General features: G+C 38.1%; 1 gene segment (V, D, J or C); it reads right to left on the reverse strand.

Moving 5' to 3' along the window:
• Nucleotides 1-8,664, reverse strand: part of LOC127506802 (immunoglobulin kappa light chain-like) — a 339,850-nt gene that overhangs the window by 165,576 nt on the left and 165,610 nt on the right.

Genomic DNA, 8,664 nt, shown 5'->3' on the forward strand with positions numbered 1-8,664 from the left:
AACTATTTTATATGTGAACATTTATAAGTCAGCGTATAATGGCTTATGAGCATGCACATTGAAAAAGCAAATGCAAGGCTTATAAGTAATTATAAAAATAATATAAATGTAACTATAACTGTTCTGATAATGCAATATAGATCTTAATGAGTCTTTATAAATATATTTATAGAATAGTAATACTTACTTATAAATAAGAATAAATGTGGCTATAAATCATTATAAGCATGGTCTTCATAGAAAGTGTTACAGATTATTTTGGTGCATGTAAACGTAGCCACTGTGGGAATGCTATACCCACGCCGCCATATGAGCAAGTGCCTGTCTGTGTGAAGTCGTATGCGCACACTAAGACGAGCACCCACGCCCCTGGAGTGGAGTCGAGGTGATAAAGCTAGGCCGAAAGGAGGAACTCGATATTAGTACGCTTCGCCCCCGAAAGCGAACCTCAGAAACTTCCTGTGTTGTGGAAGGATGGATACGTGGAAGTATGCGTCCTTGAGATCTATCGTGGCAAACCAGTCCTCGGACCTGATTTGCTTGAGAGTAAGCATTTTGAATTTGAGCCTCCCTACAGAGCAATTCAATAGGCGCTGATCTAAAATCGGACGTAACCCCCTATCCTTCTTTGGACAATGAAGTATTGGCTGTAAAACCACAACTCCCTGCTAGACAGAGGAACCCATTCTATAGCCTCCTTTTGCAGAAGAGCCTTTACTTTTTGTTCCATGACCAGAGCCTGCTCGGAGCCCACCACTGTGGGCAGGACCCCACTGAATCGGGGTGGGCGTGACCTAAACTGAATGGTATAGCCTTTGTCGGTTGTCTGCAGGACCCAGCGAGATAAAGTTGGTAGACGTTTCCACTCTGCCAGAAAATCTACTTAGGGTATCAGTCTCTTGAGACTGGCCTCTGGTGTGTTTTGAACAGCAAGCACAGCACCCTGAAGCGGCACACCAGCAGGGAATAACTGGCTTGACTGTTCTAAAACACTCCTTGGATGGAGCGAGTAACCCTCGTGTCAAAACACGCTGAAAGTCGACTCACCTATGTTTCTCAACAGTTTTCAGCATCCCTCCACCATCCTGTCTCCTCACACGCCTGGTTACTTTCCTAACCAGATATATGGGTGGAGTACTCTGGGTTCAGGACAAAATACCGAGCTCGGAGCCCTCTCCTCGGACAGCACGCCAAATATGCATACTACTTTACTCTATCTGATTATTTGTAAGTGTGAACTCGTGAAGTGTCTCATATCAGCCACCGAGCAAATGCACAACAAGCAATATTATAACTTTCAACACATTCAAACATATTTTAGTATGATTGTTTTCAACCAAGTAAAACATCTCTGCGTTACCCCACAATTTTAATTTGTCAGACAAAGCAACCTGTATGAGTAGTAATTCAGCAGCTGTTTTATAAGAATGAATTAAAATAATGTGAATTTAAGTGATCAAATGGTAACAAAATTCAAGTTAAGGGAAGGAGGCGGACATTAAACGTAACTTTAATCATAATATAAATACGAAAAATGCTACCACGGTAACATTAATAAAACTTTAATACATTAGCTTATCCATAAACATGATTTCTGAAGTTCTGGGTAAAAATTCTCACCTCAAAAGGTACCTGCTCGCGAGGTAGTACTTTTTTAAAGTTCAGGAACTTTTGGGGGTGGGACTTGGGTGCTGAACATGCTGATTGGTTGAGTTCACGCTGCATTTTGATTGGTTGACTCAACGCAGCATTTTATTTCAAGCACCAAATTTTAAAGTCTGTTGCGGTGCGTGCAGTAAGAGTTGTTTGCTGTTCGAATCAACAATGGAGTTTAAAAGCTATGACCAATAGACTGACAACGAGGTTCAGGTTTTATTAAGCTTATATGCGGAGGATGAAATCAAGAGGGAACTGGAAAGTCGTGCACAGTCCTACATCACTGGACCTATCTTCATGATACTTTAGAAACGCAATCAGCAATATATCTGGGGGGGAAAAAAGTTCTAGGACAAATTATTCTGGGTAATTTCGGAGGAAACTAAGCTATACTGTGCTTTTAAAACAGGCACACGCTACAAGTTAAATACATTTAACTTGTTAACAATTCAAAACAATTCCTTTCCTTTGATTTTTACACCTGTGACTGGATACCCATTAACAGATTTGATGTTTGCCTGCTAGCAAATAATTTCTCTGACAAACAATATATTTTTTTAACCTATGCTTTCAAACATTATGTTTAACTTTAAAGTTAGTGTTTGAGTGAGAGTGAGGCTCACTAAAAATACATATATGCAGTAATTAATTCCAGCTTTGTTATTTTGTCATCCATCCATCCATCCATCCATTCATCATGGTGGTAGTAGGCTAAGAAGGGCAGCCCACACAACCTTTTCCCTGGCTTTTTCCTTCCTCCAGCTCCTACTGGGGGATGCCAAGACGTTCCCAAGACTGGTCTGCCTCGGGGTCTCTTCTAAGTTGGAAATGCCTGGAACACCTCTACCGGGAAGCATCCCAGATGGCCGAACCACCTCAACTGTCTCCCTTCTCTCTCTCTTCTGGCTCAAGCCTTGCACACTGTCTCTCACAGCCCAGCCCAGACACCCTGCGAAGAAAACTAATTTTAGCTTTTTGTCCACGAACTTGTTCTTTCGGGCATTACCCAAAGCTCATGACCATAGGTGAGCGTTGGAACATCGATCAACTGGTAAATTGAGAGCTTCGCCTAGTAAGTATTTTAATCTTGAAAAATTACAACCATCACCTTTAAAGAGAATGTGCAGTCCTCTTGGCCCAATGGCTGGGCCACCACAATAGGCATACTCTATGCTAACCTGACATAGTCCAGTTAACCTAGAAGTCAGCCTAGTCATCTTTGATTGAATATTAAGCATTCAATAGTGCTGTTTTTCTTACATATACAGCTATAACATTATCCTGAGCAAAATCTCCAGAGATTTATTTCAATCCCAAGCACAAATATTAATATTTCACAGACATACTGTACATATGTTCATATTTACATTGATCTGATATATGCAAGACATTTATTCAGCAAAATTTACTATATGCAAGTTAGCTATGTTGCACAATAAATATGATTAGTTGTAAGACTGCTGTAAGCATGAAAAGGCTGAACAAGCACACTGATAAAATGACGCAGCATTAAGTAATTTGTGCCTTAATTTCCCATAATAAAGTTCTGCCTTTCCTTACCACACCTCACCACACCTCTTGTGTTTTATCTACTGCGTGTCACCTGTGCAATTGTTTTGGTAAGTTGTTTTATTGTTGATGATTTCAATCATCATTTCAGTCGGTCATTTGATTACTGGTGATGGTTTACTTTCAGTTAGGGCAGATAGTGCTAGATTCTGTAATAGAAGGAGAGAATGTGGAGTAGAACAGAGGGTGCATTTAATGGGATACAGATAGCTTAGTCATTCAAGACTGTTTAATGGGCAATAGAATGTGATTTGGCATGAACAGAATATACAGAGTGATACACAGAATGTTTTTACAGTAGGAATAGACCTACAAATGTTAAGCCAAACCTTTCTTTTAGGTTTTTTTTTTTTTTTTTTTGGTTATATGGTTTTGTACATTTAAGTAGTCTTACATGGTTGTTAAAGATGGAGGTCATGGTAATATGATACACAGATTTGTCATATACTATGTATGTAATACTGTCATTGCATGTTTTATTAACTTAGACACACATTTAAATCAATGCTATATTATGAATAGCATTGATTAAAATGGTCAAAGTATCAATTCTTTCAGTTCAGAGTGAATAAAGAATATGTATGTTCATTGAAGTAACTAATGGATTCAAAGCAATCATCCAGCTGGAACCTCTACACTCTTAAAAATAAAGGTTCCAAAATGGGGGTTTTACAGCAATGCCATAGAAGAACCATTTTTAGTTCCCCAAAGAACACTTCAATGAACAGTTCTTACAGTTTTTTCTGATGGCTTAAGCACATTTTTTGTAACTACTGGCTTTTTTTGCAAAACTCTACACACAAATAAGAAAACCCTTCACCAAATCAGCAACACATTGTAGTTCTCTTGCAAAAGCTAATAAACCTTGCTTAACTCTTCAAACCTTCGTAAAAAAATTGTATTTTCGTATGAAACAGTTAACACAAGCCATCACATTAATAAGCACACAATGCGCCAACTACACACTGATGGTATGAATAAAAAAACACATCTGGCTTTTGCTTTCTCTGTGCACAAGGTAGGCTATGTCAGTTTGAGGTCATACTTTTGTCATAGTTCTGTAAACATACAGGGATCCAAACTTCAAGTTCTGGTGTTTATTTACACACATCAAAACAAACAAAAGTGTTTTTTTCCAAGTCAAAACAAAAAATAGTAATTTCACTGAGAAAAAAAAAAAAATCAGTCTACATCGTGTCGTCTCTCTGGGTCCGGCCACAAAATTTCATCTACATCACATGCAGTGTCCTCTAGGTCAAGGCACTGGGGAAGATATCTTCTGGAATGCCGTATCCAGGCCTGACATGATGCCTGGTCGATATCCCCACATGCCTCTTCCATTGCCTGTAAAAGGGCTATGCGTTGATGGGGATGACGGTCATAGACCTTCCAGCGCCAGGCAGAGAAGAACTCTTCAATTAGATTCAAGAATGGAGAGTATGGGGGGAGGTTGAGTACAGTGAAGAGTGGGTGATCTGTAAACCAGTTGCGGACCAAAGCAGCCCTATGGAAACTAACATTGTCCCATATGATGACGTATCTGGTCTGCTCTGGTCTCTGAACATTAGTGAGCATGTCATGTAAGGTGTCCAGGAATGTAATAATGTGTGCAGTGTTATATTGGCCTAGGGTTGCATGATGGTGAACAACATTTTGACTTATAGCTGCACACATAGTTATGTTACCACCACGTTGTCCTGGGTCCTGGGACCGATTCTCATTTCAAAATGTCCTTATGATGCTTGCTACAGTGTAGTGGCTCAAGTTAGGCTGAACCCGTTGGCCAGCTTCCCTCAGGGTCACTTCATGGTTGAATACATGGTCCACTACTGTAGCTCTGATGTCATCAGTAATTCTATTTCTTACTCTTCTTACAATTCCTCTTCCCCCTCCTCGTCCTCCTCTTGCTCCTCCTCCTCCTCTTCCTCCTACTTCTTCACCTCCACGTCCTCTTCCTCAGCCTCATCTAATTCTCACTCTTCCTGCTCCCTCCATTGTACTCCACACAGACAGCTTACCTGTGGCTTATTTATAGTGCTTAGGCTGATTGCAAAGTGCACTAATTATCTAAAACAGTTTTCACATGTGACAGTGTGCCAGACAGTTGGCAAAATAGTGTAAATAATAGCCATACATGTGTATAGTTTTGCTAGGAGTGTGTTGATCATTTGGAAATTGAGTGTAAAGCAGTGAGTTGTGTTTACAGTTCCGCAAAAAGAGTGCTGTGCAGTGGATTGTACCTACAGTTTTGCAAAGTGTGTGTTACAAAATTGCAAACTGAGTGCAAAGCAGTGTTTGTGCTTTTAGTTTTGCAAACTCAGTGAGCGGTTTTGCTATAAGTATTAATAGTTTAAAAAAAAAAATGTGCTGTAAGAATCACGGTTAGGGTTTAAGCATTCAGAAAAAAATGTAAAATAACAATTTCTTTCTTAGTGTGAAGAACATCTAAAATCTAAAAAACCTTTTTCTACTATAAAGAACCTTTTGTGGAATGGAAAGGTTCCATGGATGCTAAAGGTTCTTCATGGAACTATTGATGCCAATAAAGAACCATCAGAGTGTAGGGGAGTACTGCGGTCCCTCCTGAGGAGGTTCAAGTTTGATCTAACCTGAGAACCAATGAAAATAATCAGCTACTTACTATGTTCAAAACTGTATCATAGAGGAGTGTCTTTCAGTCTCTAGCAATGGCATTTTGTTACATAATCATGTTTTGCTGCTTTCACTATGACTGACACAGTTTAAATTTGACTGTTTTGTCAATGTTATAATATGCATGAAACTAATCAGCAAATTTCATTGCAGGGGAATGAAGAATAAAATGATCATGTAATGTGTACTGTTAAAATGCAAAACATTTTATGCCTTTTGAAGCAAGGGGAGTGAGGTTTACATGCACAACTCTTACTAGCTTGCCCTCGTTACACTAGGGAGGGTTAAATTGCCTCTCATTTGTTAATGCTGAAAATAATAAAACATGTACATCAATAGTATTATGCAAAAATAAATAAATGCATGGAGAGAAGACAAGACATTTTTTGACTCAGAACAGATATAAAGACTTTTATATATGTTTTAATGCTTTCTGCATTATAAGGGACTTTTGTTAAGGGTTAAAACAACCTTCTATTCTACACCACCACATACTTCCTTTATTAGGGATATGACCTCAAAACTCAACAATAGACATTTTAATGTATTACAGGTTGGTCAGGTTTTGCAGGAAGGCTTCTCTAATTAAGTATTTGCAGTTTTTTTAACTGCTTACACACATTTTCAAAACTTTGTCTTTTTTTTTCAAAACTTTACACACAAATCCAAGAATTGCACACACAAAATGCAAAATGCCTCACATCTCTTGCAAAATGAAACTTTTGAAAGCATTCAAAATATCACAAACACTTCTCAAAAGCAAACATTTGTCTTACTTTGCAAACACATTTGCCATAATATTCTATTTTTGGATAAATCATATACACACAATTATTCAAAACCTAAAGCTCTTCTTTCATAAGCTGCTATGTACATTTCTGTACAAGATTGAAAGTAATTTGCAGAGAGATGTTGAAAAATTCATGGTAAGCATAAAAGCACTTATAAGTACTTTACTGTAAGCATTTGTGGTTGTGAATACAGTATTGCACAGTATGAAAGAAAATAAATACATCATCCATGTGTAGTTGGACCAAAAAAAAAAAGAAAAAGAAAAAACTAGCAAACAAAAAAACTAGCGTAATTTTGAAAAATGTGAATGGTGTGTATGTGTGTCCTGGTAGGGGACCAATTGTCCCCACAAGTAAAGTAATACCAGTGCATTTTGACTTTGGGGACATTTTTAAGTCCCCATGAGGAAACAAGCTTATACATAAATCATACAGAATGATGTTTTCTGAACATCTAAAATAGCAGAATGTTTTCTGTCATGGGTAGGTCTAGAGGTAAGGTTAGTGTAAGGAGACAGAATAGAATAGTTTGTACAGTATAAAAACCATTACGCCTATGGAGTGTCCCCATAAAACATGGAAACCCAACATGTGTGTGTTGTGTGTGTGTTTGTTGGTGGGCGAGATGGTTGGGTGTATCTAGGCTCCATCTCTCCTCCTGGCTGGGTCTGGCCACAATACTTCATTCACGTCACATGCTATGTTCTCTCTTGGGTATCCTTGGATGGAGGCAGCGTCAGTGTCTCCACATGCCTCCAACATTGCCCGGAGAAGTGTTATGTTGACATAGGGATGACGATCATGCACTTTGACACAAAAATCCACAATAGGTTTAGAAATGATGAATATGGAAGCAAGTAAACAACAGAAAAGTTGTTCAAAACCTATAACTTGACCTTTGGCCTATTTATAGGCCTATTATAAAGCCATGATTGGTTGGTGTTAAGTAAAGCAATATGTGTTTGCACATGTGAGGAGTTCGTGTGAGGCGCTGATGAATTGGTGTGGCATTTTGTGTTTGAAAAAGGAAATCAAGATACTTTCTGTTAGATTTTTGTGTTACATAGAGAATTGTGTGTTGTGTTTTGCAAAAAGTGTTTTATTAAATGGAAAACTGAGTCGAAGGCTGAGAATTAGTGTATGGTTTTGCAGATTTGGTGTGTGGTTCTGGTGTTTGAGTGTCAGGTTTCAGAAATTGTGTGACAAGTAAGGATTTTGTGTGTAAGCATTTGAAAAAAAACTAACACGGAGCAAAATGTTAAAGAACTAGTAACTGATTTGCTAGGATTAGTAAGTGCAGTGGCGTACCTTTGTTTTAAAAAGTGGGTGGGACGGGGGTGGGGGGTTAATGGATAATGGATGGATAATGGTTGTGGAGATTGCATAATCTGATGATTTTATGATTTAAAAAGACAACACATCTCAGGCACCAGATCACCTGTTATTTAACACAAATGAATGAATTGCTAATCAACTGGAGATGTTTATTTTGTATTAGATACATCCGTGCCGTGAGATGTTTCAGAAAGTTGTGGAGACAATATCGACCCTGACAAAAAGTGGTGGGGACATGTCCCACCCGCACATTACGCCTATGAGTAAGTGGTTTCTGAATAGTTAATGCTTTCTGATTTACATTACATTTTTACCTCATTTGATGGTGGAAGAGGGCATTTAACATGCAACTGTGAATGCAGTGCTTAGTGCTGTTTACAGTAGGATGAACATAACAGAATCTGCAGTGTATTTTGCAAAATAAGCATGAAATTGAAAATTACATTCTTTATTAGTTATGTGCCATTTACTACTGAATGCTTGTTATTGAACAATATGGAACTGTGGCATGAAATAAGATCATGTTTAGTATTTCATAGATTGAAAGTTAATTTCCCGTATTCTGTTGACTTAAATTTCAATTTCAATTTCTTCTCACAATTATCTAATAAAGTGTGTTGTATCCATGCATACAAAACTAAATACATATTTATTGTAGAGT

This window comes from Ctenopharyngodon idella, chromosome 24, assembly GCF_019924925.1.
Source record: "Ctenopharyngodon idella isolate HZGC_01 chromosome 24, HZGC01, whole genome shotgun sequence".
Lineage (NCBI taxonomy): Eukaryota > Metazoa > Chordata > Actinopteri > Cypriniformes > Xenocyprididae > Ctenopharyngodon > Ctenopharyngodon idella.